We start from the raw sequence: 22,694 nt of genomic DNA, 5'->3' as shown, positions 1-22,694 counted from the left end.
GTTCTACCTATCTACCATTTCCAAGGCCACATTTCCTATCTGTTCATCTGCTAACATGTGAATTAACCACACTCCTGTCTAAAAAACCCTCCTCTCTGTACTTGGTCACATCCCCTCTGGTATTGAATGATATTTTCCTAGTAATACTCTCCTAGCAATTAGTTGTTTCTCCTGCATGCTTGTATGCTAAGTCGCTTCTGTCGTGTCCGAGTCTCTGCGACCCTATGGACTGTAGCCTACCAAGTTTCTCTGTCCATGGAATTCTCCAGGCAAGAATACTGGTGTGGATTGCCATGCCCTTCTTCAGGGGATCTTCCCAGCCCAGAGATCGAACCCACAACTCAAATGCCTTCTGCATTGGCAGGCATGTTCCTTATCATTAGTGCCACCTGGGAAGCCCCATTCTCTCCCTACATCAGCAAATTTTCACCCTCTTTGAAGTTACCTACATCAGTTTACAAACACTTCATATCTTCCATCTTACAAAATGCACTATTGATGGGCCTAGAGATTATCATAAGTGAAGTAAGTCCAAAAGAGAAAGACAAATACCATATGATGACTTTTATATGTGGAACCTAAAATAGGACCCAAATGAACTTATCTACAAAACAGAAATAGACTCACACACATAGAGAACAAACTTGTGGTTGCCAAGGTTGGGGGAAGGGGGAAGGGGTGGATTGGGAAGTTGGGATTAGCAGATGCAAACTATTATATATAGAATGAATAAAAAACAAGGTTCTACTGTACAGCACAGGGAACTATATCTAATATCTTGTGATAAACCATGATGGAAAATAATATAATATATATATTATATATCTGATATAAACATAACTGAATCACTTTGCTATACAGCAGAAATTAACAAAGCATTGTAAATTAGCTATATACTTCAATGAAAAACCATGTTTTCCACTAGTTCCCACTTTCCCTCTAGCTACCTTTCCTTGTAGGAAAAGTCTTTGAAAATGTTGGTCATACAAACTACCTAAAATTATTTTTTCACATAAATGCACTCCTCCAACTTCACTTTTTCTATGACTGCTCCACCAGGACTGCTCTTATGAAGATGTCCTCTGTGGTTGAGTCCTATGGTCAGTGTCCAGTCCTCATCTTTCTCAATCCATCAGCAGCATTTAATGGTTCCTCACTCCCTCCTTCTTAATTACACTTTGTTTACTTGGATATCACATGCTCCTGCTTCTATCTCCCTAGCAGCACCTTCTTAGTCTCCTGATTTCTCTTATATCTGACCTCTTAATGTTGAGGTTCCTTGGGGTTGAGTCCTTGGTCATCTCTTCTTCTCTATTTATGCACTCTATCAGACAGTTTAATCTAGTTTCATGAGTTTAATAACACATATACAATAGCTACTTGTAAATGTGCATCTTGAGTTCACAGCTTTCTCCTAGATTCTAAAGTCTAGCCACTTAGATTCCATTAGGCATCTGAAATTCAACATGTCCAATACTCCTGATTTTCCCTCTCAAACTTGCTCAGACTTGCTCCATTTCAATTGATGGCAACTGCATCTTTCTCATCACTCACTTATAAAGTCTGGAGTTAATCATGACTCTTCTTTCCCTCACTACACTTCAGTCCAACAACGTGGCTTTACCTGAAAACTATACCCAGAATACCCATAATATCTCATCATTTGTTTGTCTGAACAAAGAACACTAACTGGGCTCCCTGGCTAACCTGGCTTCCAAATCTCAACAAGATGGTTACTCTGAGACATTAGTCTGCCATCTTCTCAGTCACCAGGCTTTCCAAATAAAGTCATATTCTTTGCCTCAACACCTCATCTCTCAGATTCATTAGGCTGTCATGTGGTGAGCAGAGTGAGCTTAGAGTTGGTAACAATTTCATGGATATTATTGCTTAGGATAAGTCTAAATTTATTTTTAAGTTTAAAAAATCAGTTGATTAGCAATGATTTTTGGGACTGCTTTTCATGAGAGCACGGCAAGCTGAGCATAAAGTGCAGAGCAAAAGCATGTGGGCACAACCAACTCATGTGTGTGAGGTGAAGGTGGCACCAGGTGAGCTGGCAGGAGCTACTGGTAAAGGCTCTTAGCACACTGGCGGGCTTTGCCACTAAGCCCCCATTTCTGGGTCAGCACTGGGTCTGAGAAAAGAGCAGTGTCCCCACAAGAGAATGAGCCAGACTTGCCTGGGTGTGTCCAGGAGGCATGGGTCGACAGTTGCCTGCTGGGGGGTCAGGGGCACTGAATGCAAGAGCATGGGCATAAGTCATTCTGAAGGAGGTCATTATTACCACCATTATACCTACCATAGTTTGGCCTCAGGCCAAACAACATGGAGGAAACACAGCCCTGCCCATCAACAGAAAACTGGATTAAAGATTTACTGAGCATGGCCCTGCCCATCAGAACAAGACCCAGATTCCCCCACAGTCAGTCTCTCCCATCAGGAAGCTTCCACAAGCCTCTTATCCTTATCCATCAGAGGGAAGACAGAATAAAAAACACAATCACAGAAAACTAACCAAACTGATCATGTGGATCACAGCCTGGTCTAACTCAGTGAAACTATGGGCCATGCAGCGTAGGGCCACTCAAGACAGACAGGTCATGGTGGAGAGTTCTGACAAAACATGGTCCACTGGAGAGGGGAATTGCAAACCACTTCAGTGTTCTTGCCTTGAGAACCCCATGAACAGTATGAAAAGGCAAGATATGACACTGGAAGATGAACTCCCCACATCGATAGGTGCCCAGTATGCTACTGGAGATCAGTGGAGAAATAACTCCAGAAAGAATGAAGAGAAGGACCTAAAGTGAAAACAATGCCCAGTGTGGATGTGACTGGTGATGGAAGTAAAGTCTGATGCTGTAAGAACAATATTGCATAGGAACCTGGAAGGTTAGGTCTATGAATCAAGGTAAATAAGAAATGGTTAAACAGGAGATGGCAAAAGTGAACATTGACATTTTAGTAATCAGTGAACTAAAATGGACTGGAACAGGCGAATTTAATTCAGATGACCATTATATCTACTACTGTGGGCAAGAATCCCTTAGAAGAAATGGAATAACCCTCATAGTCAACAAAGGAGTCCAAAATGCAGTCAGTCAGTCAGTTCAGTCCTCAATCATGACCAACTCTCTGTGAACCTATGGATTCCAGCACGCCAGGCTTCCCTGTCCATCACTAACTCCGGGAGTTTCTCAAATTCATGTCTATCACGTTGGTGATTCTATCCAACCATCTCATCCTCTGTCGTCCCCTTCTCCTCCTGCCTTCAATATCTCCCAGCATCGGGTCTTTCCAAATGAGTTAGTTCTTCACATCAGGTGGCCAAAGTATTGGAGTTTCAGATTCAACATCAGTCTTTCCAATGAATATTCAGGACTGATTTCCTTTAGGATTGACTGGTTGTATCTCCTTGCAGTGCAAGGGACTCTCAAGAGTCTTCTCCAACACCACAGTTCAAAAACATCAATTCTCCAGTGTTCAGTTTTCTTTATGGTCAAAATCTCACATCCATACACGACTACTGGAAAAATCAGAGCTTTGACTAGGCGGACCTTTGTTAGCAAAGTAATGTCTCCTCTTTTTAATATGGTGTCTAGGTTTGTCATAATGTGTCTTCTGAAATGCGTACTTGGGTACAATTTCAAAAATGACAGAATGATTTCTGTTCACTTCCAAGACAAACCATTCAATATCACAGTATTCCAAGTCTATGCCCCAACGTCTAATGCTGAAGAAGCTAAGGTTGAACAGTTCTATGATGACTTAAAAGACCTTCTAGAACTAACACTAAAAAAAGATGTCTTTTTCATCATAGAGGACTGAAATTCAAAAGTGGGAAGTCAAGAGATACCTGGAGTAACAGGAAAGTTTGGCCTTGAGTACAAAATGAAGCAGGGCAAGGCTAACAGAGTTTTGCCAAGAGAATGCACTGGTCATAGCAAACACCCTCTTCCAGCAACACAATAGAAGATCTACACATGGACATCACCAGATGGTCAAGACCAAAATCAGATTCATTATATTCTTTGTAGCCAAAGATGGAGAAGCTCTACACAGTCAGCAAAAACAATACTGGGAGCTGGCTGTGGCTCAGATCATGAACTCCTTATTGTGAAGTTCAGACTTAAATTGAAGAAAACAGGGAAAACCAGTAGATCATTCAGGTATGACCTAAATCAAATCCCTTATAATTAACCAGTGGAAGTGACAAATAGATCCAAGGGATTATATCTGATAGACAGAGTGCCTGAAGAACTATGGAGGTTCATGACATTGTACCAGAGGTGATGAGCAAGACCATCCCCAAGAAAAAGTAATACAAAAAGGCAAAATGGTTGTCTCAGGAGACCTGACAAATAGCTGAGAAAAGAAGAGAGGTTGAAAGCAAAGGATAAAGGGAAAGATATACCTATCTGAAAACAGAATTCCAAACAATAGTAAAGAGAGTTAAGAAAACCTTTCTCAAGGATCAATGCAAAGAAATAGAGGAAAATAATAGAATGGGAAAGACTAGAGATATCTTCAAGAAAATTGAATATACAAAGGGAACATTTCTTGCAAAGATGGGCACAATAAAGGACAGAAATGGTATGCACCCAACAGAAGCGGAAGATACTAAGAAGAAGTGACAAGAATACACAGAAGAACTATACAAAAAAGATCTTCTTGACTCAGATAACCACGATGGTATGATCACTGAATGCAAAGTAAGTGGACCTTGACTTGATGTAGGAAGCATCACTACAAACAAAGCTAGTGGAGGGGATGGAGTTCCAGTTGAGCTATTTCAAATCCTAAAAGATGAGACTGTTAAAGTGCTGCACTCAATATGCCAGCAAGTTTGGAAAACTCAGCAGTGGCCACAGAATCAGAACAGGTCAGTCTTCATTCCAATCCCAAAGAAAGGCAATGCCAAAGATTGTTCAACCTAGCACACAATTGCATTCATCTACATGCTAGCAAATTAATGTTCAAAATTCTCCAAGCAACGTTTCAGTATTACATGAACCAAGAACATATGTTCAAGCTGGATTTAGAAATGGCAGAGGAACCAGAAATCAAATTGCCAGCATCGATTGGATCTTAAAAAAATGCAAGAGAGTTCCCAGAAAAATATATACTTCTGGCCTATTGACTATGCCAAAGCCTTTGACTATATGGATCACAACGAACTGTTGAAAATTCTTCAAGAGATGGGAATATCAGACCACCTTACCTGTCTCCTGAGAAATCTGTATTCACATCAAGAAGCAACAGTTAGAACAGGACATGGAACAACGGCCTTTTTCCAAATTAGGAAAGGAGTACATCAAGGCTGTATATTGTCATTCTACTTACTTAATTTATATGCAGAGTACATCATGCGAAATGCCAGGCTGGATGAAGCACCAGCTGGAATCAAGATTGCCGAGAGAAATATCAATAACCTCAGATATGCAAATGACACCACCATTATGGCAGAAAGCAAAGATTCCACTTTTTTTGTGAAAGTGAAAGAGGAGAGTGAAAATGTTGGCTTACAACTCAACATTCAGAAAATGAAGATCACGGCATCTGGTCCCATCACTTCATGGCAAATAGGTGGGGAAACAATGGAAACAGTGACAGAATTTATATTCTTGGGCTCCAAAATCACTGCAGATGGTAACTGCAGCCATGAAATTAAAAGTTACTTGCTCCTTGGAAGAAAAGCTATGACAAACCTAGATAGCATATTAAAAAGCAGAGACATTACTTTGCCGACAAAAGTCCATCTATTCAAAACTATGGTTTTTCCAGTAGTCATGTATGGATGTGACAGTTGGACTATAAAGAAAGCTGAGTGCCAAAGAATTGATGCTTTTGAACTATGGTGTTGGAGAAGACTCTTGAGAGTCCCTTGGACTGAAAAGAGATCAAACCAGTTAATCCTAATGGAAACCAATGCTGCATATTCATTGGAAGGACTGATGCTGAATCTGAAACTCCAATACTTTGGCCATCTGATGCAAAGAACTGACGCGTTGGAAAGATCCTGATGCTGGGAAAGATTGAAGGCAGGAGGAGAAGGGGACGACAGAGGATGAGATGGTTCGATGGCATCACTGACTTGATGGACATGAGTTTGGGCAAGCTCTGGGAGTTGGTGACATACGGGGAAGCCTGGTGTGCTGTAGTCCATGGGATGGCAGATTCAGACCCAACTGAGCAACTGCACTGAACTGAACTGGGTCTGAAGGTTGCACCCTGCTATCTCAGGTGTTAAGGGAGATGTCTTCACATAGGTCATTACCACTAATGAATTCTAATTCTGTGAAGTAGCATCCCCCACCCTTCCCCCCACCCTGGTGCACCATTCCCTTCTTCCACTCCTAGGCTAAATGAAGGTATTTATTCTCTACCCCTCCTCATTTATACCAAAGAAATCAAAGGTGAAGCTTCTCCCCCACCCACCACCCCATGTAAAATGCTCAAGAGGAGTCTTCCATGAGGTAGGGCCATGTATACCATTTATACATACATGCACATCCAGAGCCCCAGTGCACAGCATACCAAACACAGTAGGGACAAGGAGATGGAAGATGTGTCATTTGCTGATTGTGGTGTTACTCCTGACCCCAACCCCGCTCCCCTTCTCGAATTCCTCAACTAAATTTTATTATTAATTGGGCAGTAAGAAGGTCATGGGTTCATTTCTTTTCACATGGCAGAGATCTGCTCTGGGTGTGTAGCAGCTGTGTCTAAAGGCAGGGCCTGAGATTTTAGTTACTCACCATCTGTCCCCTGCCTTTTCATCTTCTTTATCCTAAGCCTGAGCAACAGTTTCCATTTATCACCACACTTGTATTGCCATTTTTAGCTCAGCTGGTAAAGAATCTGCCTGTAATGCAGGAGACCCCGGTTTAATTCATGGGTCTAAAAGATCCCCTGGAGAAGAGATCGGCTACCGAGAGGGTAACAGGTAAGAAGGCCAGAGGCCCCCAAGAGGCAGGAGGAAATAAACTGCAAGTGGCAGATGTTTTTTTCCTTCTCTATACAAAATTAAAAAGAGGCTTTTTTAAATTTTGTGTTGACAACACCTGATTTTGCCTTGAGCTAACCAATACATTTTTCTTATGGAAATGTTTTTCTTACGCTATGTTAATGAAACTATGTATTTGCTTTGGAATTTACCTTTCTTCAAAATGGTTCCACCTAAGACTAACTTTTTTTCTTTTCTCAAACTTAGGGCTGGTAATGGCTCAACAAACCAATATTCCTGTCAGTTGTTTTATGGCTGGGGGATGACACATCTTGTGCCATCCTCTCAAAAATGCATATTATGGGAGAGGGGCCTGGTGAAACTCCCTCAGCCTTGAGATGTCTCTTTTATTTGATTAATAGCTTTCTAGCAGACATAAAGTGAAGTCGCTCATTCATGTCCAACTCTTTGTGACCCCATGAACTGTAGCCCACCAGACTCCTCTGTCCATGTAATTTTCCAGGCAAGAGTACTGGAGTGGTTAGCCATTTCTTTCTCTAGGGGATCTTCCTGACCCAGAGATCGAACCCAGGTCTCCCTCATTGCAGGCGGACACTTTACCATCTGAGCCACCAGGGAAGCCTAAATAAAACACCTTGCTAAAAACTAGCAAGGGGGCACTCTTTCTGTCCCCTTCTGATGTCTATGTTAGGCTTTCTCTATCTCTATTATACTTTTAATAAAACTTTGCTACATAAAAAGCTCCAAGTAGTCAAACCTCATCTCTGACCCTAGATGGAAATCCTCTTCTTTGGAGGTCACTAATCCCAGCATAACACACGGCTTCCAGCAGCAACCTGTCACTACCCACTCCAGTATTCTTGGGCTTCCCTTGTGGCTCACCTGGTAAAGAATCCACCTGCAATATGGGAGACCTGGGTTTGATCCCTAGAGTGGGATGATCCCCTGGAGAAGAGAATGGCTATCAGCTCCAGTATTCTGGCCTAAAGAATTCCATGGACTACAGTCCATGGGGCAGCAAAGAGTCAGACGCTACTGAGCGACTTTCACTTTTATTAAATAAGTTAAATGTAATATCAAGTTCTTTTTCATATCTCTAAAATGAGTTGGAAGAGGGACTTACCTGCCAGTCCAGTGCTTAAGACTTTGCTTTTCAGTGCAGGGGTTGTGGGTTTAATCCCTGGTCAAGGAGCTAGGCTCACACATGCCTTGAGGCCAAAAAAACAAACCATAACACAGAAGTGAAACTGCAACAAATTCTATAGACTTTAAAAATGGTCCACATAAAAAATCTTAAAAAGTAAAACAAAATAAGCTGGAAGAAAAGAAAACAGAAAAAAAACAAAAGAAGAAGAAGAAGAAGGCCATGCATTTTAAGAGAATGAGAGAAAACATATCTCTATGTTAGAGTCAATTTTCTACTTCTAGGTTCAAGATTTTAAAAATAATAAAAGTGAATCTGAGTTAAATAAATGTAAGTTAAAGTGGTCTAATGAATCAAATGATAACAAGGATGCATATCTGAACAAGTCAGATAATTGATTTTGTGACTCTGGATTAAAGAAATATTTGAAAACTTCCTCCTAGTAATAATATCTGTGTGTGCATGCTAAGTCACTTCAGTCGTGTCCAACTCTGTGTGATCCTATGGACTGTAGCCTGCCAGACTCCTCTGTCCATGGGATTCTCCAGCCAAGAATACTGGAGTAGGTTGCTGTGCCCTCCTCCAGGGGATCTTTCTGATATGGGATGTAACCCATGTCTCTTATATCTCCTGCATTGGCAAGCGGGTTCTTTTAACACTAGCGCCACCTGGGAAGCCCCCAGTAATATCTGAACGCTTTTCAATTCTCTTTATTAAGGATTTCTGTATTTCCCTAATTCAGAAAATGCTGCTGATTCCTACTATGACTCATTGTAAGAGTGAAATAAAAGAACAGAAATTTCTTGCTGTTCAGTCTCTCAGTCATGTCCGACTCTTTGCGACCTTATGGACTACAGCAGGCCAGGCTTCCCTGTCTTCCACAATCTCCTGGAGCGTGCTCAAGCTCAAGTCCATTGAGTTGGGGATGTTATCTAACTATCCTATCCTCTGCCACCCTCTTCGCCTTTTGTCTTCAATCTTTCCCAGTATTAGGGTCTTTTCCAATGAGTCAGTTCTTTGCCTCAAGTGGCCAAAGTATTGTAGCTTCAGGTAGCAACAGCCCTTCCAATGAATAGTCAGGGTTGATTTCCTTTAGGATTGACTGATTTGGTCTCCTTGCAGTCCAAGGGACTCTCGGGAGTCTTCTCTAGCACCACAGTTCGAAAGCAACAATTCCTTTGTGTTCAGCCTTCTTTATGGTCCAACTCTCACATCACTACGTGACTACTGGAGAAATCATAGCTTTGAATACGTGAGCCTTTGTCATCTAAGTGAAGTCTTTGCTTTTTAATATGCTGTCTAGGTTTTTCATAGCTTTTCTTCCAAGAAGCAAGTGTCTTCTAATTTCACGGCTGTAGTCACCATCTGCAGTGATCTCGGATTCTAAGAAAATAAAGTCTGTCACTGCTTCCACTTTTTCCACTTACATGAAGTGATGGGACCAGATGCCATGATCTTGGGTTTTTGAATGTTGAGTTTTAAGCCAACTTTTCCACTCTCTTTCTTTCCCTCATCAAGAGGCTCTTTAGTTCCTCTTGCTTTCTGCCATTAGAATGGTATCATCTGTATATCTGAGGTTATTGATATATCTCCCAGAAATCTTGATTTCAGCTTGTGCTTCACCCAGCCTGGTATTTCACATGATGTATTCTGCATTTAAGTTAAATAAGCAGGGTGACAATATATAGCCTTATCATACTCCATTCCTAATTTTGAACCCATCAGTTGTTTCATATAAGGTTCTAACTGTTGCTTCTTGATCTGTATAGGTTTGTCGGGAGGCAGTAAATGTGATCTGGTATTCCCATCTCTTTAAGAATTTCCCACAGTTTGTCATGATCCACACAGTCAAAGACTTTCTCATAGTCAATGAAGCAGAGGTAGAATTCTTGAATTCCCTTGCTTTATCTATGATCCAACAAATGTTGGCAATTTGATCTCTGATTCCTCTGCCTTTTCTAAATCCAGCTTGAACATCTGGAATTTCTTGGTACATGAACAGCAGAAGCCTAGCTTGAAGGATTTTGAGCATAACCTTACTAGCATGGGAAATGAGCACAATTTTCTAGCAGTCTGCATATTCTTTGGCACTGCCCTTCTTTGGGATTAGAATGAAAACTGACCTGTTCAATTCTATGGCCACTGCTGAGTTTTCCAAATTTTCTGGCATATTGAGTGCAGCACTTTTACAGCATCGTCTTTTAGGATTTGAGATAGCTCAAAGGGAATTCCATCACCTCCTCTAGCTTTGTTCATAGTAATGCTTCCTAAGGCCCGCTTGACTTCACACTCCAGGATGTCTGACTCTAGGTGAGTGACCACTCCAACAAGATTATCTGGGTCACTAAGACCTTTTTTGTATATTCTTGCCACCTCTTCTTAATCTCTTCTGCCTCCATTAGGTTCATACCATTTCTGTTATTTATTGTGCCCATCCTTGCATGAAATGTTCCCTGGATATCTACAATTTTCTTGAAGAGATCTCTAGTCTCTCCCATTATATGGTTTTCCCCTATTACTTTGCATTGAAGAAGTCCTTCTTATCTCTCCTTGCTGTTCTCTGGAACTCTGAATTCAGATGGATATATCTTTCCCTTTTTCCTTTGCCTTTCAATTCCCTTTTTTCCTAAGCTATTTGTAATTTGTTTCTCAGACAACCAATTTGTTTTCTTGTATTTCTTTTTCTTTGAGATAATTTTGGCCACTGTCTCTTGTGCAATGTTATAAACCCCTGTCTATAGTTCTTCAGGCCCTCTCTCTCTAACAGATCTAATTCCTTGAATCTATTCATCACTTCCACTGTATAATCATAAGGCATTTGATTTAGGTCATACTTAAATGGCCTAACGACCTGGGGAGTTCATCTTTTAGTGTCATATCTCTGCCTTTTCACACTGTTCATGGGGTTCTCAAGGCAAGAATACTGAACAGGTTTGCCATTCCCTTCTCCAGTGGACTACATTTTGTCAGAACTCTCCACCAGTTGTGGATGTGACTAGTGACAGAAGTAAAGTCTGATGCTGTAAAGAACAATATATTGCATAGGAACCTGGAAAGCTATGTCCATGAATCAAGGCAAATTGCAAGTGGTCAAACAGGAGATGGCAAGAGTAAACATCAGCATTTTAGGAATCAGTGAACTAAAATGAGCCAGAATTGGTGAATTTAATTCAGATGACCATTATATCTACTACTGTGGACAAGAATCCATTAGAAGAAATGGAGTAGCCTTCATAATCAACAAAAGAGTCCAAAATACAGTACGTGGTTAAAATCTCAACAATACCAGAATGATCTCTGTTTGTTTCCAAAGCAAACCATTCAATATCAAAGTAATCCAATTCTATGCCCCAACCACTAATGCCAAAGAAGCTGAAGTTCAACGTTCTATGATGACTTAAAAGACCTTCTAGAACTAACATCAAAAAAAAAAAAATGTCCTCTTCATCATAGAGGACTGGAATGAAAAAGTAGGAAGTCAAGAGATACCTAAAGTAACAGGCAAGTTTGGTCTTGGAGTACAAAATGGAGCAGGGCAAAGACTAACAGAGTTTGCCAAGAGAATGTACTGGTCATAGAAAACACCCTCTTCCAAAACACAAGAGACGACTCTATACATGGACATCACCAGATGGTCAAGACAAAAATCAGATTGATTATATTCTTTGTAGCTGAAGATGGAGGCCTCTATACATTCAGCAAAAACAAGACTAGCATCTAACTGTGGCTCAGATCATGAAGTCCTTGTTTCAAAAATCAGACTTAAAATGAAAAAAAATAGGGAAAACCACTAGACCATTCAGGTATGACCTAAATCAAATCCCTTACAATTAATCAGTAGAAGTGACAAATAGATTCATGGGATCAGATCTGACAGACAGAGTGCCTGAAGAATTATGGAGGGAGGTTCACTATATTGTACTGGAGGTGATGAGCAAGACCATCCCCAAGAAAAAGTAATGCAAAAAGGCAAAACGGTTGTCTAAGAAGACCTTAAAAATAGCCGAGAAAAGAAAAGAAGCTGAACGCAAAGGAAAAAAGGAAAGATATACCTGTATGAAGGCAGAGTTCCAAAGAATAACAAGAAGAGATAAGAAAGCCTTCCTCAGCAATCAATGCAAAGAAATAGAGGAAAAAGAATGGGAAAGATTAGAGATCTCTTCAAGAAAATTAGAGATACCAAGGGAACATTTCATGCAGAGATGGGCTCAATAAAGGACATAAAAGGTATGGACCTAACAGAAGCAAAAGATATTAAGAAGATGTAGCCAGAATACACAGAAGAACTATACAGAAAAGATCTTCATGACTCAGATAACCATGATGGTATGATTACTCACCTAGAACCAGACATCCTGGAGTGCAAAGTCAAGTGGGCTTTAGGAAGCATCACTACAAACAAAGCTAGTGGAGGGGATGGAATTCCAGTTGAGCTATTTCAAATCCCAAAAGATGAGGCTGTGAAAGTGCTGCACTCAACATGTCAGCAAATTTGGAAAACTCAGCAGTGGCCACAGCACTGGAACAGATCAGTTTTCATTCCAATCCCAAAGAAAGGCAATGCCAAACAATGTTCAAACTACTGCATAATTGCACTCATCTCACATGCTAGCAAAGTAATGCTCAAAATTCTCCAAGCTAGGCTTCAATAGTACTGAGAACTTCCAAATGTTCAAACTGGATTTAGAAAGGCAGAGGAGCCAGCAATAAAATTGCCAACATCTGTTGGATCATAGAAAAAGTGAGAGTTCCCGGAAAAACATCTACTTCTGATTTATTGACTACGGCAAAGTGTTTGACTATATAGATCACAACAAGCTGTGGAAATTCTTAACGTTATGGGAGTACCAGACCACCTTATCTGCCTCCTGAGAAATCTGTATGCATGTCAAGAAGCAACAGTTAGAACTGGACATGGAACAACAGACTGGTTCCAAATTTGGATAGGAGCATGTCAAGGCTGTACATAGTCACCCTGCTTATTTAACTTATATGAAGAATGTTTCATGTGAAATGCCAGGCTGGATGAAGCACAAGCTGGAATCAAGATGCCGGGAGAAATATCAATAGCCTCGGATATGTAGATGATACCACCCTTATGGCAGAAAGCAAAGAGGAACTAAAGAGCCTCTTGATGAAAGTGAAAGAGGAGAGTGAAAAAGTTGGCTTAAAAATCAACATTCAGAAAATGAAGATCATGGCATCCGGTCCCATCACTTCATGGCAAATAGGTGGGGAAACAATGGAAACAGTGTCAGACTTTATTTTCTTGGGCTCCAGAATCACTGCAGATGGTAACTGCAGCCATGAAATTAAAAGACGCTTGCTCCTTGGAAGAAAAGCTATGACAAACCTAGACAGCATATTAAAAAGCAGACATTACTTTGCCTACAAAAGTCCATCTAGTCAAAGCTATGGTTTTTCCAGTAGTCATGTATGGATATGAGAGTTGGACCATAGGAAGGCTGAACTCTGAAGAATTGATGCTTTTGAACTGTGGTGTTGGAGAAGACTCTTGAGAGTCACTTGGACTGCAAGGAGATCCAACCATTCAATCTTAATGGAAACCAGTCCTGAATATTCATTGGAAGGTCTGATGATCAATCTGAAACTCCAATACTTTAGCTGATGCAACGAACTGACTCGTTGGAAAAGACCCTGCTGCTGGGAAAGATTGAAGGTGGGAGAAGAAGGGGACAACAGAGGACAGACAGTTGGATGGCATCCCCGATTCAGTGGACACAAGTTTGAGCAAACTCTGGGAGTTGATTATGGATAGGGAAGCCTGGCGTGCTGCAGTCCATGTGGTCGCCAAGAGTCAGACACGTCTGAGTGACTAAACGGAACTGAACTGAATGGGGCCCATGGTTTTCCCTAAATTCTTCAATTTAAGCCTGAATTTTGCAGGAAGCAACCGATGATCTGAGCCAAAGTGAGATCCAGGTTTTTTTGTTGTTGCTGTTGACTGTATAGAGCCTCTCCATCTTCAGCTGCGAAGAATATAATCAATCTGATTTCAGTATTGACCATTTGATAATGTCCATGTGTAGAGTCTTCTCTTGTGTGGTTGCAAAAGAGTGTTTGATATGACTAGTGTATTCTCTTGGCAAAATTCTGTGGTCTTTTGCCCTGCTTCATTTTAAGCCCCAACGCCAAACTAGCTGGTTATTCCAGATATCTCTTGACTTTTTACTTCTGCTTTCCAATTCCCTATAATGAAAAGAATATCTTTTGTTGGTGTTAGTTCTAGAAGTTTTTCATAGAATTGGTCAACTTCAGCCTCTTCAGCATCAGTGTTTGGGCACAGACTTGGATTACTGTGTTGTTGAATGATTTGCCTTTGAAACCAAACAAGATCATTCTGTTCTGTCATTTTTGAGTTTGCATACAAGTACTGCATTTTGGAATCTTTTGTTGACTATGAGGGCTACTCCATTTTTTCTAAGTGATTCTTGTCCACAGTAGTAAATAAAATGGTCAACTGAATTAAACTCACCCATTCTTGTCCATTTTAGTTCACTGATTCCTAAGATGTCTACGTTCACTTTTGCTATCTTCTGCTTGACCACATCCAGTTTATCTGATTCATGGACCTAACATTCCAGGTTCCTATTCAATACTGTTCTTTACAGCATTGGACATTATTTTCACCACCAGACACACCCATAACTGAGCATTGTTTCTGCTTTGGCCCAGTGGCTTCACTGTCTCTGAAGCTATTAGTAATTGCTCTCAGCTCTTCCCAAGTAGCGTGTTGGATACCTTGTGACCTACGGGACTCATCTTTCAGTGTCATACCTTTTTGGCTCTTTGTACTGTTCAGTGGGTTCTCACAGCAAGAATACTGGAGTGGTTTGCCATTACCTCCTCCAGTGGACTACGTTTTGTGAACTCTCCACTATGACCCGTTGGTCTTGGGTGGCCCTGCAGGGCATGTCTTATAGCTTTATTGGGTTACACAAGCCCCTTTGCCACAAGACTGTGATCCATGAAGGAGTCATTCATTGTGATTCACCCGTGATTCTTTGTATGACTAGGCTAAGAGAACATGTAATTTATCTAGTAGATACCAAAATTCTTAGTCATCTACTCAGATACATAAGTCCTGCATGTTTAAGTTAAGAGAAAGTAAATGATAATTACCAATTTCTTCAAGATTTTGTGCTTCATTTTAGTTCTGGCCTGATTTTTAAGACTCTGAATGGGTCACAAAGACTAATGTATTGGCCATATATTCTATAACTGAAGAATATTTAAGAGTTTCAGATGGGAAGATTCCTATTAAAGATTTTCTTGAGTGTGCAAGAAGGTTTTTATTAAGCACACTAAAATTATGTCCTTTAGGAAGACTCTTAGAATAGAGGCTTGTTTCCTTTCATTCTGCTTGTAAAATTATGGTCACTGTCTATAAAAATGATCCATGATTTGATTATTTTCCTGGAAGATTTAAAATGGAGGAGAAAAAGAACAAGGGAATAGGAAATGAATTTTGTAAAAACTACCAGACACTAATACATGGCAACTGTTTAATATTACAGCAACCTAGAAAATATTTTTTCTCCTTTTGTGAGGAAACCAAGGCTTAGATGAATGAAATAACTTGTCCATAGTCACACAAACAGTAAATGACAGAGTCGACGTTTGAAGTCCTATCTGTTTGGAAAACCTCTGTTCATTCCAACGTCAAGTTCTGAAAGCGTGAGCCCCACTCCATCAGTATCAGCATTACCTGGGATTTGTCACAAATGCAAATTTGGAGGTCTTGCCCCCAGACCTTCTAAAAAATAGCTCTGGGAGGAGGACACACAATTTATATTTTGTTAGGTTTCTGAACAACTCTGATGCACACTCAAATTTGAGAACCCTTGCCTTGTGCCAGACTAATTCACAATAAGAGAGGACATAGGCCTATTGTGTAAAATGGAAAAGGTGCTGATGGTAGCAGACTCTTCATTAAAAAAGCACAGACCCTGGACATCCAGGGTCTAGCTCAGACCCTGGCTCCTACTTCTAAATACATTTTGAGCATGAAACTTAGAGGATAATAAGCAAGAATAGCTGATGCCCTAAAGGGAGATTTCTCTGGCGGCTTAGATGGTAAAGAATCTGCCTGCAATGCAGGAGACCTGGGTTCAATACCTGGGTTGGGAATATCCCATGGAGTAGGAAATGGCAACCTACTCCAGTGCTCTTGCCTGAAGAATTCCATGGACAGAGGAGCCTGGTGGGCCAAAGTCCATGGGGTTGCAAAGAGTTGGACAATACTAGCAACTAACACTGAAGGGAAATGAACACACTGAGTTCTTCCTTTTTCAGCATTTTAAGGCTGGAAACAGACTAGTCCAGTTATAAGACTCAGAAAGGTTTACTGATTTGCTCCAAGTCACAAAACTAGTTAGTTAGCACAAAGCCTGCAATAGAACATGTTCCCCAATATCTAGTCGTGCTTATTCTTTTGGCCTATTTCTTTGCTGCACTTCAAATGAACCATCAGATATAGAACTGCTGCCTTTTCCTCTTTTGAGACACTACAAGTTTGAGATGATTTTAATTTTCAAATTCTGAAGAGAATTTTAATTTTTAATTCAGCCTTTCTACTTCCTGGGCTTCCCTGGTAACTCAGGAGTAAAGAATCTGCCTGCAATGCAGGAGACTCCAGTTCAATTCCTAGGTCAGGGAGATCCCCTGGGGAAAGGATAGGCTACCCACTCCAGTATTCTTGGGCTTCCCTGGTGACTCAGATGGTAAAGTATCTGCCTACAAGGCAAGAAACCTGGGTTTGATCCCTGGGTTGGGAAGATCCCCTGGAGGAGGGCATGGCAACCCACTCCAGTATTCTTGCCTAGAGAATTCGCATGGAGAGAGGATCCTGGCTGGCTACAGCCCATGGGGTTGCAAAGAGTCAGACACAACTGAGTGAATTTTAATTTTTAACTCATCCTTTCTACTTCTTGGCTCTGGGCCAAGAAAGCCAGCCACCAGTTCTTTTTTTTTTTTTTTTTGGCTGTACTAAGTCTTCGCTGTTGCATGTGGTCTTTCTCTAGTTGTAGTGTGTTGGCTTTTCATTGTGGTGGCTTCTCTTAATCCAGAGCATGGATTCCAGGGCACATAGACTTCAGTAGTCGCAGTGTGTGGGCTGAGTAGTTGTGGCTTATGGGCTCTAGAGCACAGGCTTGGCAGTTGTGGTACATAGTTCAGTTGCTCTGTGGCATGTGGAATCTTCCCGGACCATGGATTGAACCTGCATTCCCGACATTGGCAGGCAGTTTCTTAACCACTGGATCACCAGAGAAGTCCCTGCCAACCAGTTCTTCATCCATTTTTATCAGGTGGAAAAAAACTGAGACAGAGAAGCTAACCTCCTCCGGAAATGCGGCATAGTGCCCCTGGCTAAGGAAGCTGCAGTCAGCAAGGAAATTGTGTACAGCTGGCAGGCAGAAATATAATCAGGAATGAAGACAACAAATGCCTGTTGTCATTTGGAAATCTTTTCCTTCCTAGGTCTCCCACCACACTGTAAGACCTCTCTGTTGAAAGATGCATGATGGAGAAGTTGAAAATTAGATATTAAGCACCAGGAACATTGTTGCCAGTGACAAGAAAATAGAGGACAGGAAATAGGTACAAGGTGGCAAGAAAGAATTTACTAAAACCATCGTTGGGTAGGCTTCTGGCAGAGGAGGATGGGTGAGCAGAATTCAAATCGCTACACAGATTTTCCACATAAGAAAGAGGTGGAGAACAGGGAACAGAACCCATGCAAAACCTGAGAACTACTCGGTGAATATGAAAAGGGGAGAAAACTGTTTGGGCCACTGCCAAGCAAAAGCAAGAGAATGAATCAGACTTCCAGATAAGCTGAATGTAAAATGCAATGCCGGTCTGAAAAGCTTGTTTGTTATTGATCATTAAAAGATTGAAGGGCGGTATTATTCTGGCTATTGTTTTATTCCAAAAAACTGCATTGTGACTTGTAAGATGGTATAAAGATGAGGAGGCAAGTTGATACAAAGGTCCCTGCATGGTTTGCCCCCTAGTAAGAGCCCAAAGAGGCCTGGACTCACAAGGAGTAAGGGCATATCAAACCAGCAACTGTGTTGGAACCCAGGTTCAAGATCAAGAAGAGAATTGAAAATCGTCCCAAATACATTCAAGTTAGAAAGATGTACAGAGTCAACAATAGAGACTTAGGAAGAAAAGAAAAATAACACAGGAGGTGAGCATCAAATCACCAAAAACATCAGGTAGCATTTGTGGCTTTTTAAATTAAGTGACAGCTGGTTCCATAAATAAGTTCCTGGTTCAGTGGAGTGAGGGTCAGAGGTTGGGCAAGTACCAGTTAGGTGGATTTAACAAAGTTCCTCTCTTACAGCCTCAGTCTGCCTATCTACAAAGAGAACGAACTGAGATTTTTTTCCTAGGGCTGTACCCAAACTCCCACCATATGATTGTTGAAAAAAAAAAAAAGTGATACATGTAGAAAAGGCTATGAAATGAAAAGGACATTAAATGCAAGGTGATGATATTATGGTGTCATCATTTCTCTAATGTGACACTGGTTTCTTGGTTCAGTGAGACGGTTGGTCTGTTTGTGAGTGAAAGGTTGTTACTGAACCATGTAAAGACGCTGGGATTCTTGGCCTCTGGAGGAGAAGAATTCAATTCGGGGCCAGAGACGAGGCTTGATCACTCAGATCTTTTGTGTAATAAAATTTTATTAAAGTATAAAGGAGATAGAGAAAGCTTCTGACATAGACATCAGAAGGGGGCAGAAAGAGTGCCCCCCTGCTAGTCTTCAGCTGGATGTTATATAGTCCCTAGCAGTCTGTTAATGAAAGAAAGAAATGTCTTAAAACTCACAATGGCACCAGGCCCCTCATCCATAAGAGGCATTTTGGGATAATCTTGGCACCAAACGAGTTATCCCGGGCCATAAAATGATTGACTTGAATCTTGTAGAAAGGCAGATTACAATACAAATAGTTTCGTTTACATAAATTAGGGGAACAACATATTGGTTTGTCAAGTCGGTTCTGAGCCATTAGGCAGAACCGACTTGAAGGCAGAGTTTGGGGTAAATGCATAGTACATTAACATAGCTTAAGACAAATATTTCCATAAAAAATGCATTGGTTAACTCAAGGTTTGAGAATAGTTAACTTCAGGTGAAACCAGGTGTCATTATGGCAACACAGTATTTCAAGAGAAACCTCCTTTTAAATTTGTATAGAGAAGGGAAAAAATATCGCTAGTTTGTTTCCTCCTGCCGCTTAAGAGAGATAAAAATGTCTGACACTTCCAGCCCATTTCCTCTGTTTGGAGACCCCTGGCCTTCCTATCTGTTACTCTCTCTTGAGCTGGTTGGTTGCAAGGGAGAAAAACTCAAGAATGATATGCTTGAGACAGAAGCTAAATCCAAGCAAATAATACAGTGGAAGTCCCTTTATCTGGTGGGGATTTCTACTAAAAATATCAAAGCTCTCCAACTGTTAGACTAGTAATTCTCTTTATTGATTTCCACTGCAACAACAGAGGGGTTGATTTTTCACTGCCACATGTAGCGTGCACCCACCGCAACTACTGTCTCTGAAATTTACTGCAAAATGAGTGACTATCTCACACTCAAGTTATTCTTTAAGATGGATAAAAGTGAAACAGAAAGTCTAGCTTACCTCCAGGACCTTTTGCTGAAGCTGTCTACTGGGTTATAAACTCTGCCTTACTCATGTCTGTATGAGCATAAAACAGGGCAGTCTTCTGGGTTTGTGTGAGCAGAACAGAGAACCCATTGCTAAAACAATTGACTGGTGAATTCTTGGCATAGACATCACTAATTATCCATTCAATGGCTATATACCCCTCATATCACCCACTCCTTCCATCTTCCCCCTTAGCTCATGCTTGCTTCTTCCTTGCTAACCTGATTTGTTCAAGGCAGTAATGTAGCCATCTACAATTTGCTCCCTTGTGGATAGTAGTAGTCCTATTGTACATGCCTGACTGATAAAATATAGGCTAACATCCATGGACAAAAGAGCTAAACCTTGCTAAATAGATACCCCACCACCGTTCACTTTACTTCCTGCAATTGTGAGGCCTAGAGACATAGCCACTTCACCATCTTCAACCAGTAAGTGACCAGCTGGGGGATGAAGGCTGACCCAGCCAGGATGGAGACAGAACCTGAGTCCCCAGGGCCGTCTCTGGGACTTGTAGCTGCAACACTTCCTTGCTGCTTTTTATTGAGAAAAATCCCTTGTTTCAGCTTCTCTCAGCTGATATTTTATTTTCAAATGAACATATTCCTAATTAACAAGAAGAACTTTCTAAGGAATATTGAAGCTATGTAGCCCATCAGTTCATTTGAGCCCTTTACTGGGAAGACAGTGAAGGCAAATAAGAATGATAAGGAAATTCGGAGAGATGACACATAGTGACTGGTGTTGACTGATGTATCATCATTTTGACATAAGTAGAAAAGGCTATGACATTTTATAGGCAAACTGTGGACATGACTTGCAGGGTTACCCAATTTATTAATCTATAAATATTTACTGAGCCCTGTTCTCCTGACAGAAGCAGAAGATATTAAGAAGAGGTGGCAAGAATACACAGAAGAACTGTACAAAAAAGATCTTCATGACCCAGATAATCACGATGGTGTGATCACTCACCTAGAGCCAGACATCCTGGAATGTGAAGTCAAGTAGGCCTTAGAAAGCATCACTACGAACAAAGCTAGTGGATGTGATGGAATTCCAGTTGAGCTATTTCAAATCCTGAAAGATGATGCTGTGAAAGTGCTGCACTCAATATGCCAGCAAACCTGGAAAACTCAGTAGTGGCCACAGGACCGGAAAAGGTCAGTTTTCATTCCAATCTCAAAGAAAGGTAATGCCAAAGAATGCTCAAACTACCTCACAATTGTACTCATCTCACACGCTAGTAAAGTAATGCTCAAAATTCTCCAAGTCAGGCTTCAGCAATACGTGAACTGTGAGCTTCCAGTTGTTCAAGCTGGTTTCAGAAAAGGCAGAGGAACCAGAGATCAAATTGCCAACATCCACTGGATCATCGAAAAAGCAAGAGAGCTCCAGAAAAACATCTATTTCTGCTTTAATGACTAGGACTGTGTGGATCACAATAAACTGTGGAAAATTCTGAAAGAGATGGGAATACCAGACCATCTGACCTGTCTCTTGAGAAACCTGTATGCAGGTCAGGAAGCAACAGTTAGAACTGGACATGGAACAACAGACTGGTTCCAAATAGGAAAAGGATTACGTCAAGGTTGTCTATTGTCACCCTGCTTATTTACCTTATATGCAGAGTACAAGACAGTGAAGGACAGGGAAGCCTGGCATGCTGCAGTCCGTGGGGTTGAAAAGAATTGGACATGACTTAGCGACTGAACAACAACTTCAAGCTATGCCCTCATGATGTGTACACTTTTTGGGATTTTGGAACGTATATTAATCGTGAGCAACAAAGCATTTTTAAAAGAAAACTCTAGGAACATCACTTACTTTCAGTTACTGGTTTATCTTCATGAATGTTAGTTGGAATGGAGAAATAGCTCATATATCTCACATCCTACTCTGGCTGGCATGTGTGTGCTTGAAGGAAACATTAGCCCTCAATGCAGTACCACAAATCACAAAGTAATCTGCTAAGTAAATAAATAGGAATTACATTTAATAAAATAGAAAGTCTTCCTGTTAATTCCTGGTAGGGATTGCTGGCCCCAATTCTTCACTCTTCCATATATCCAAGCACTATGCTATGATCTTTCAAAAAAAGAAATTTCCTCCCGCCTCCATTGATGGCATACAGTTCCCTAACCTTTGCCTTTGGACTTGATTTTGTTACTTTCTTTAGCCAATTATACACAGGCAGGAGCAACAGTTCCAAGGCTCAACCTTCAGAGGCCACATGTATTTTTATTTTCTGTTTTATGTCTCTGCCATTGCCTTAAGAAGTAGCTGTTCCTGATCCTGAACCTTAGAACAAAGCACATGCAGCAGCTGGAACCTCAGCTTCAAGCAAGGACACCCTGACAAACCAGAAGACATGTAAGCTAAGTTAACACTTATTGTTAACAACTGAGATTTTTTGTAGTTGTTTGTTATACAGCAATAGCTAGCCACTACACCAGACAAAAGCCAGAAATATGTCATGAAGCCAGTTACAAAATTCTGCCTGATCCCTTCAAGCTGTAAGACCTACTCATACAGTGTAACCTGTACAAGATCTTAAAATATTATCATTATTGCTACTGTTGTTGCAGTGGTAATAATGATGATGGTGATGTCTAGCTTCTGACATTTGTGCATGAGAGGAGCCAAGGGCAAGCCCAGGTCAAACCTAGAGAAATGCATTGGATGCCAGGTAAGAGATGCAAAGACAACTTATAAATAGACTATAGAGTTCCTGACTTTCTTTGCTTCTGGTTTTGTGGTCTGTTTACAAATGTCTGCCTTCTGAGGTCCTGAGTAAAGACCTTTACTATTTAGTAAAGACTTATGGACCATATTCCTTGAAATGGGCCTCACTTTCCTCCTCTTCACCATGAAGTCACAC

Source organism: Giraffa tippelskirchi, chromosome 2 (genome assembly GCF_054371585.1).
Source record: "Giraffa tippelskirchi isolate mGirTip1 chromosome 2, T2T-mGirTip1v1.2.pri, whole genome shotgun sequence".
Lineage (NCBI taxonomy): Eukaryota > Metazoa > Chordata > Mammalia > Artiodactyla > Giraffidae > Giraffa > Giraffa tippelskirchi.
Note: the sequence above shows the minus strand (reverse complement) of the source record.